We start from the raw sequence: 8,949 nt of genomic DNA on the forward strand, positions 1-8,949 counted from the left end.
ATTTAATTGGCCCAGGTGCAAGCAGTGCTGTGAGTTTTAAAAACCCTTCAGGTGTGTCTGATGTATGCTTCCAAGGCTCAGAAGCCACTTGGGCACTTAGCAGCTAATCGCTGCTGACCTGGACTTGACCATCAAGTATGTATGTAGTCAGTAGCAACAAAAATTCGGGGGGTTTTTTTCTATGAGCCATATCCGGCGTCCAAACCACTGAGATAAAACCCAAGCCCATGTTATGCTGACTTGACAGTCTGGCTGGCTCCCGTTTTCCTTTACAACTCAAGTATTTTGGATTGACACTGGCAGTTAGTACATTTCAGAGGAGAACCAGTTTAAAAGTATAAGACGCAGAGTTCTGTGACCCAAGACATCCAGAATATAATTTCCAACCAGATTGGATAGTGACTTGGGCTGCAAAATTTAGCTTGTGTGTCCTAGCTCAAGGGTGTAATGGGAAGATGCAAGAGGTAAGATCATGGATATACATGGCCCAAAGCCCAGGTCAGCAGGCCCACCAGTAAATGCCCCTGGGCATTCACGAAGCAAAAAATTTTCTTCTGCATAATATGTCTTCGACACTATCTCTGCTCCTTTGACTTACTTTAGTGTCTATGCTAGTTGGATCCTATTGCTTCCTCCTCCTACTTCCTCCAACACGGCACTCTCCAACATGGCACCTCAGTCTGCATGGTGACTTCATGGCTTGAATTCCTATCACAGATCAAAATTGGATATTACTCCACCTCAAAGTGGCTTGCTCCAATATGACCATTTCTGCTGATGGTTTTTGTTTGTTTGTTTTTTACACTGGAACATACATACCTCAGGTCTTTGGCTACATGATCCATCTCCATATCTCAAGGCAGGGGTGCACTGCTGTTTTTTATTCATGAGCTCAGGATGAGATTCTGGGAATGAAGAAAGTCAGAACATGGAGCTGAGTGGTAAGGCAAAAGTTCCTCTCAGGATGACAAATTCAGTCTCTGGATGATTCCTACCTGGAATAGGGAGCTGGTCTGCCATGCAGAGATAGTAAACAGGTATGAGAACAAATTCTCACACCCTGCCTGGGGAGGATAAAGAACCAAGAGGATTTTGGGCCAGAACAATAGCACAATGGGTACATCGTTGTATGCAGTCAACCCAGGTTTGATCCCCAGCATCTCCCATGGTCTCCCAAACCTGCCAGGAGTGATTTCTGAGCACAGACAGTGTGGCCCAAAATCAAACAAACAAAAATCATCAAAAGGCTTAAAAAATCCTTTATTCGCTTCCTGGGAGCCAGGAGGTTCTGACAGCATGGCGTTTGGCAGCCCTCCGCCATGCCAAAGGCCCCTTTAACCAGGCCTAGGAAGGGGTGCGGGAGGCAAGCCAGCAAGGTGGATCCCTTGGAGGAGCTTGTTGGTTTCCCTAGGCTTTCCCCATTTCCCTCCCAGCTCCAAAGGGAGGGGTTGGGGTGGGGGCTCTGACCTTCCAGCCTTCTAGCTCGGGAAGGATCTCCTTCCTTCCTGGGAGCCGTGAGGTTCTGCCAGCATGGCGTTTGGCAGCCATCCGCCATGCCAAAGGCCTCTTTAACCAGGCCTAGGAAGGGGTACGGGACATGGGTCACCCCAGCACTGGTAGAAGAGTATCTCTGTATAGATTTTATGTTTGAACCAAGTTACGGAATGTTGGACTTTATTCGTCGGCCCCCAGATGCACCAATAATATCTTGTGGCATTGCTTTTCTTTTGCATAGGCACATTAAAATGGGGAAATAATACATATGCAAACAAGTTCTTATCTAATAGAAATGGGAACACAAATTTGGTAATGTAATTAGGCCTTTTACCCTGAACATTGGCATAATGATTTGGCTTAGGCCTCAGAAGAATGGGCATCGCCCACACACACCTGAACAATGGATACCATCTATGGAAACAACCACAATTGTCTATAACATTACCAGGATCCAAGCCTCTACCAGGAAAGACCTACCACTGCTTTGGCATTGACTTACTCCAAAGAGTGATCCCAACACCCAGACGACTCAGCAACAGTCTGCATGCAGGGCAAATCGCTCCACATTTAATGGTATGCTGAAACTAGAGGATGCTCCACATCAGCCTGATATCGATGAAAGAAATGCACAGAATCCAGAGTCTTTAAATATAAGAATCTGATACCAACAATACCTAAAGTGTGAAAAAGTTTCACCGGGACCACAAACTGATATGTCTGGAACCCAGAGTCGGTCTTACGCCAATAAACTTCTGGGGTGAGGCCTTTATGTAATCAGGTCAAGGATTTTTTTCCAATTTCCCCATTTTTCTGGACCTATGCAAACAATGACGATTGCCACTATCACACCTTTACTATATTGTTTTACTTTTAGCCTTTAAGAAAAAAAAATACAACTTACTGAACTTGAAAACAAATAACTGTAGTAGAATGCCTGTCTTGAATACAGGCAGGGGATGGGAAGGGGGGAGAGGGTAAAGTTACACTGGTGAAGGGGGGTGTTCTTGTTATGACTGTAACCCAACTATGATCATGTTACTAAATAAAAAACATATTTCAAAAAAATTATTTATCACATTATGTATGCTTTATATATTATATTATTATAACTGATATAATAATAATTTATATGTAATATAATATTAAATATATTGGCCTCCTTCAATGGTGCTTGTGTTCCTGGTGGTCACATTGGCTAATATCCCAGCCATGCCTGCCTGATGATGGAGCCAAGGTCCAAGCAGCAGTGCTGGGGTGCTGGGGAGAGTATGCAGTGCTGGGAGAAACCCAGGGCTTCACACAGACGAGGCATGCCCTCAGCCCTTTGAATTGCCCTCCCACTCAAGAGAGGAGGGATTTTTTGGGGTACCTACCTTATTTCTGGCATGTAAGACGACCCCCTAATTTTACAGTTAAAACATAGGTTTAGGCCTATATTCACTGTATTAGACAAAACGTTCCTGTGCTGCAATTGTATGTACCACAGCGAGCCAATCACAACAAGCAAAGGTTCAAAGATTCTACTGTCATAGACATCCTCTCTGACTCTGGCTGATCTGAGCAGGCTTTTGACAGTGTAGATTCGGGTCCAGAACATTGTCTAATTTGCATGCATCAAAAGCCTGCTTGGATTGGCTGAGTTAGAGAGGCTGTTCGAGCAGCCTGGCAGTGATTGGTGAAGGATCGAGTTGGAAAATTTGTTTTGTGGCAATATTCAGACAATTTTCATTTAGTGGCATATTGAAACATTTTTTGGAATATACTCGGCATATAAGACGACCCCCAATTTTCGGTTGACTTTCTTATTTCAAAAGTCATCTTATACGCCAGAAAATATGATATTTATTTTTTGTTTGATTTTTTGGTCATATGGAAACACACCCTGTGGTACTCAGAGGCTATTCCTGGCTGTCTGCTCAGGGGTTATGCCTGGCGGGGCCAGAGATGAAAACAAGGGCTGCTGCGGGCAAAGCAATAATAACCCATATTGCTCACTCACCCACTACTGAGAGGATTTTTAAAGACCATTTAATAAGGAAGCCACAGCCTCTCCATACCAACCCTCCCCCAGTATTTGCAAACCCTACTCAGAAAGTGTAAGCTGGAGAGATGGCATTGAGGTAGGGCATTTGCCTTGCATACAGAAGGACGGTGGTTTGAATCCTGGCATTCCATATGGTCCCCTGAGCTTGCTAGGAGGGGTTTCTGGGTATAGATCCAGGAGTAACCCCTGAGCGCTGCTGGGTATGACTCAAAAACAAAACAAAACAAAAAACTCAAAAAAAAAAATAAGAAAAGAAAGTGTAAGTGGGGCCGGAGAGATAGCATGGAGGTAAGGCATTTACCTTTCATGCAGAAGGTCATCGGTTCGAATCCCGGCGTCCCATATGGTCCCCCGTGCATGCCAGGAGCAATTTCTGAGCACGGAGCCAGGAAAAACCCCTGAGCATTGCCGGGTGTGACCCAAAAACCACAAAAAAAAAAAAAAGAAAGTGTAAATGGGGAAGCTGTATTCTTTCTGGGGTGCAGAGGACCAGCACCCAGGAACTTTTTAAAGCAGCAGAGTGGACAGAGTTCTAGAAAAAAGCTTCCCCTTAGTCTGTCAAAGGAGTGGGGTGTGGGCGTATTAGTGGAATGTCAGTGTGGAAACTGTCCAGGAAAGTGAAGTTCCAAAAAGAAGTGGAGGATTCCTACGAGGGGCAGAAGCTGTGGGTGGTACGAATAAGATGTTTCAAGAAAACTTGCAAATTTTTCTGTAAGAATAAGACTTAGACACTGTGATGTCAACTTCAATAAGGCCAGCTGTGTACAAAGGTCCCTGGACCCCACTTTCTGTTTTACCCAAAAAATCAGGTTGCCTGAGAAACAGTGGAAGCAGAAAGCTGTTGACTCTTGCTCCTTTCTGGGCCATCAGGAAAATAGAGAAACTCAAATGCACATAGACTGCCATGGTGGTGGTTATCTGGGAGCACAAGGAAGATATTGCCTGGGCTTCCATCTAGGAATTGGGGATAAAACTCAAATGGACACAGTTGTATGGGCAATGAGAAGCAAAGCTAAACTTGTCCTTATGGCCCCATCATATGTCACTTGTCACTTGTCAGTGATAAATGATTATTAATGGATGGTGATGGCGAGAAATGGTGAAAGCTCTAGGAAAGACTGAGTTAGAGGGAGAAAGTTCCAGGCAGATGAAGGAAAACACTAGGGCTGCTTCCATTGAAAATAAGATCCCTGTTTCCAAAACCAGTCTCCCTCAGCGTAAAGACTTCTCTCAATAGATGGCTTTTAATGTTTGGGGCCAACATTCTGTTGCATTCAGAATCATTCATTAGCAGGTTGAATTCACGAACAGGTTTAATAGCACCTATCCTTGACAAGACTGCTCTAATATTGGTTAGTAGAAAGGACTGTGGGGAACTGTTCCTCAAATTTAGTTAATTAGGTTTTGTTTTTGTTTTTATTTTTTGTTTTTTGTTTTTTTTACCATATTCTAATGTTGCTCAGGAGGCACCCTTGGAGATGCTCTGAGAACCATATATGGGCTAGGGATTAAGTCAGAGCCTCACTTACCTATGCTAGCTCGAGTGATGAGACAAGGAAACGAAAGGTATCAAATGATTTAAATATGGAAAATCCTTTGTCCTGGGTTACAGAAATGAACATGTCATGGAATAATGAGTGTGTGTGTGTGTGTGTGTGTGTGTGTGTGTGTGTGTGTGTGTGTGTGTGTGTGATGGTAGAGGGCAAGAATGAGGAAGCAGGATAGCAATAATATAAAGGCACTGGTCTTGGATAGTTCAAGGGTTTAGAAGTGAGACAACTATGTGCATTAAAGCCACTAATGTCAACACTGTTGTAAGCATGTGACCTAAACTATAATAAATTAAAAAAAAGAGTTTGTAGACCAAAGTGATAGTACAACAGGAAGGTTACTAACTTTGTATTGTGGTTGACTTTGCTTGCATCCTTGGTACCCATCTGGCCCCTCTAATCCTGACAGGAGTAATCCATGAGAGCAGAGTTAGTAGTAAGCCCTGAGCACTATCAGGTGACCTTCCACCCTGAACAAACAAATAATGAGTTGGCTAAGAGGTAGGATGGAACCTCAGGTCATTGTTGAAGAGACACTGATACTGGTGATGGACTGGGAGTTGGAACATGGCCAAAATTTTGTCCTCAATGTAACTGAAATTTCCTAATTTTTTTTTTACTAAATATTGAACTCTTCACAAATTTGCATGTCATCCTTGCACAGGGCCATGCTAATCTTCTCTGTATTGTTCCAATTTTAGTATATGTGCTGGCAAAGCGAGCACTTCCTAAATTTTTTAAACTAAAATTATAATTACCATAAAATTTAGCAATCAACTTCTAGATATTTATCCAAGGAAGATGAAACATTGGGCTGGAATTGTAGCACAGCAGAAGGGCAATGCCCTTGAATACATCTAACCCAGGACAGACATGGGTTTGATCCCCAGCATCCCATATAGTCCCCTGAGCCAGGAGTGATTTCTGAGCACAAAACTAGCAGTAACCTCTGAGTGCTGCTAAGTGTAAACACCCCAAAAAAGATGAAACACTAGTTCAAAATTGTATCTTAATTTCACCACAACAATATTAATAATATCAAGATTAAAAGGAAAACTAGTTGTGAATGAATGGCTAAGGAAATGCAACATTTATATATATTATATTGTTATTATTAATCGTGCAAAAAATGAAATCCAAGCTATTCGCAACAACACAGATGGAACTTAAGTACATTATGCTAAGTGAAATTAATCAGAGAGAAATGAGTACTGTTATTTGCAATCTAAAAATAAAATTCATGGATACTAATAAAACTAATACATTGGGGTTGGAGGCACCAACATACAAATTCAGAGGAGGCACATATATTCAGTTCCTATCTGACCAATAAGGAACCCGTATAGATTATTCATGGAAATCTCTGCTTTCCTCCAATGAGCTATTTTCTCACATGGCTACTTAGATCTATGGGTGAGTTTAAAGGGTCATGGAATTTTGACACTGAGTGTCCACTTTGACAATTTATCTAGAGTTTGGAGCAAGAGATTTCACCAAACTCTCAGTGATTTATGACCAAGAAGGATAATGTCACAAAGCTAAAAGGAAGAAGCAAAGAAGTTAATCTAACAGGTTAGTCCAGCTAGAAGAGAATTACAATTAAAAAGGGAGGGTGGGAGCAATAATACAAAAAATGAGGCATTTACCTTGCCTATGATCAGTCATGGTTGGTTCTCTGGTTCACTGAGACTTGCCAGGAGTGACCTCTGAGCAGTCAGAAGTTGACCCTGAGCACTGTTGGGGTGACCCAACTTCACTATACTCTCATAAAAAAGCAGACAATACAGTAAGAAGATGCTTTCCCAAGTTCTTTTTGCTCATAAAAAATGGAACAACTTGCTAGCAAGGAGGAAGGAATGAGGTCAAGGTATGAGGGTGTGTGGGTGGTAGGTAATAAAGTTTTATGATCTTCAGTTTTGTCATTGTTAGACTGTGCATATTTATTTGGGGGTTATATAGACGTATATTTGCTTATCACCAGAGTGTCAGTATTCCTCCACCCCAAAACCTCTTGTACCCGCCAATCCCCTCTAACATCTTTAGACCAATATATTTGAATGTGTTTCATAAGTTGGTGATTTCAGTTAAATTTTTTGTTTTGTTTTGTTTTTGTTTGTTTTTAGGCCACAGTTGGCCCTGCATAGGGGTTATTCTTGGCTTTGCACTCAAAAATCATTCCTGACAGGCTTGGGGAACCATATGGGACTGAGGGAATCAAACCCAGGTCGGCCACATGCAAGGCAAATGCTCTACTCACTGTGCTATCGCTCCAGCCCAATTCAGTTAATTTTTGGTTTAAGGCCCACCCCAGGGATGCTTAGGGGTGATATCTGCCTCTATGCTCAGGGACTATATGTGGTCCCAGAGGTCAAATCAAGGTAAAAGCCAAAGCAGCCACAGGCTATTAAGGTCAGTTTCTTAACTCCTGTACTATATCTTGGGATCAAAGTGAAAGCATGTGAAAGCTACTATCAGCTTTACTTTCTGATAGTAATGGGGGACATAGTTGCCTGATGCTTGCATGAGGTGGGAAGCCAGGGAAAATCCTAACACCCCAAACTGTCTTGCCTTTGCACTTACCACACAGATGGAATCCACAGGGAGAGATTCCGCTATGTTCTCAGGCAGGGTGACAGAAAGGTTTGAACTCCCACATGAATTGGATGTATTTTTAGTGGCTGTTAGGGTCATAGAGAGGTTTCTAGACCAAGACCTCGCTCAGAGGAGCCTTTTTGCCTTACTTAGTGGGAGAAATTCACGCTCCAAACCCCACGGAACATTAGTGTTTTTCCAGGAAGGGAGTTGGTGCCCACCTTACTCCACAGGAGTAAGAATTAGTGGTTAGAAGAGCAAGTTTCCACATACATAGGCAGGTAATAACAGGGGGCTCGGCTGCCTTAAGAGACCCAAATAAGATTCAAGGACAGAAGGAGATGCAGGCCAGCAGGATCCCCTAAGAGTGTTCTGGAAGAAAAGATGCACAAGTAAGGAAATAGGGAGGAAGGACACACAAATCAGATCTGGGCAGCTGAGTTTTGTGTCAGGAACATTTCCCAGACAACACTCTGTGAATGTCCATAGTGCGGTTCCTGGCTGCAAGGCACCTTAGCATGCAGTGTTACCTCTGCACATAGTTCCCAGGGCTCAGAAGCAAGGCTCACAAACTCTTGCTATAGGAAACATCTGCTCAGAGAAAGATTCTGTAATTTCCACACATGAACCCTCACAGGAAGTCCTTAAATGACCTTGATGCACATCTCCCAAAGAGCTCAACTCTGCAATTCGTTTTTGCTTTGTCATAGGGGATGTGGTTCCATACCTTCCTGGGTCGTTAACTTACATATATGTTCAGACACCAGTTCATCCTACCATCTTCATTCCACTTAAAGCTTATTATTTCATTCTATTTTGGAATTTGGAACTACCCTTGGCAGTGCTAAAAGGCTATTCCTGATTCTATACTTAGTGATCACTCCTGGTGATGCTCAGGAGAGTATAGTAAGCTTGAGACGATTTGTCTTCTGAGCTTCTCTCTGGGCTCTAGGTCTCATTCTATGTTCCTGCCCTGCCACCCCAAGGGGCCTCAGAAGATGTGTTAAGCCTTAGCCGAGTTTTGCTGCTTCTGGTCCACACTGCATATAGAGAGGAAAGAACAAGAGTCTCGAGGAGTAAGGAGCTAGCACCTCACACTAATGAGACTAGCACACATCATGGAGAACAAAACAACCAAGTGTTGGCATGGATTTGTGGGAAAAGGGATTTTATTTTCTGCTGGTGGGTATGTCAACAGGTTTAACCCTTTTGGAAAACACTATGGATATATCTTAAAAAACTAAGACATAGATTTCCATATGACCC

General features: G+C 42.8%; 1 non-coding gene across 1 annotated transcript; it reads right to left on the reverse strand.

Moving 5' to 3' along the window:
- Positions 1–5,710: 5,710 nt before the first annotated feature.
- LOC126026754 (U6 spliceosomal RNA) lies at positions 5,711–5,816 on the reverse strand. The gene has a single exon (XR_007501975.1). It is a non-coding gene; the product is annotated as a U6 spliceosomal RNA (small nuclear RNA).
- Between the last annotated feature and the right edge of the window lie 3,133 nt (positions 5,817–8,949).

Source organism: Suncus etruscus, chromosome 13 (assembly GCF_024139225.1).
Source record: "Suncus etruscus isolate mSunEtr1 chromosome 13, mSunEtr1.pri.cur, whole genome shotgun sequence".
NCBI lineage: Eukaryota > Metazoa > Chordata > Mammalia > Eulipotyphla > Soricidae > Suncus > Suncus etruscus.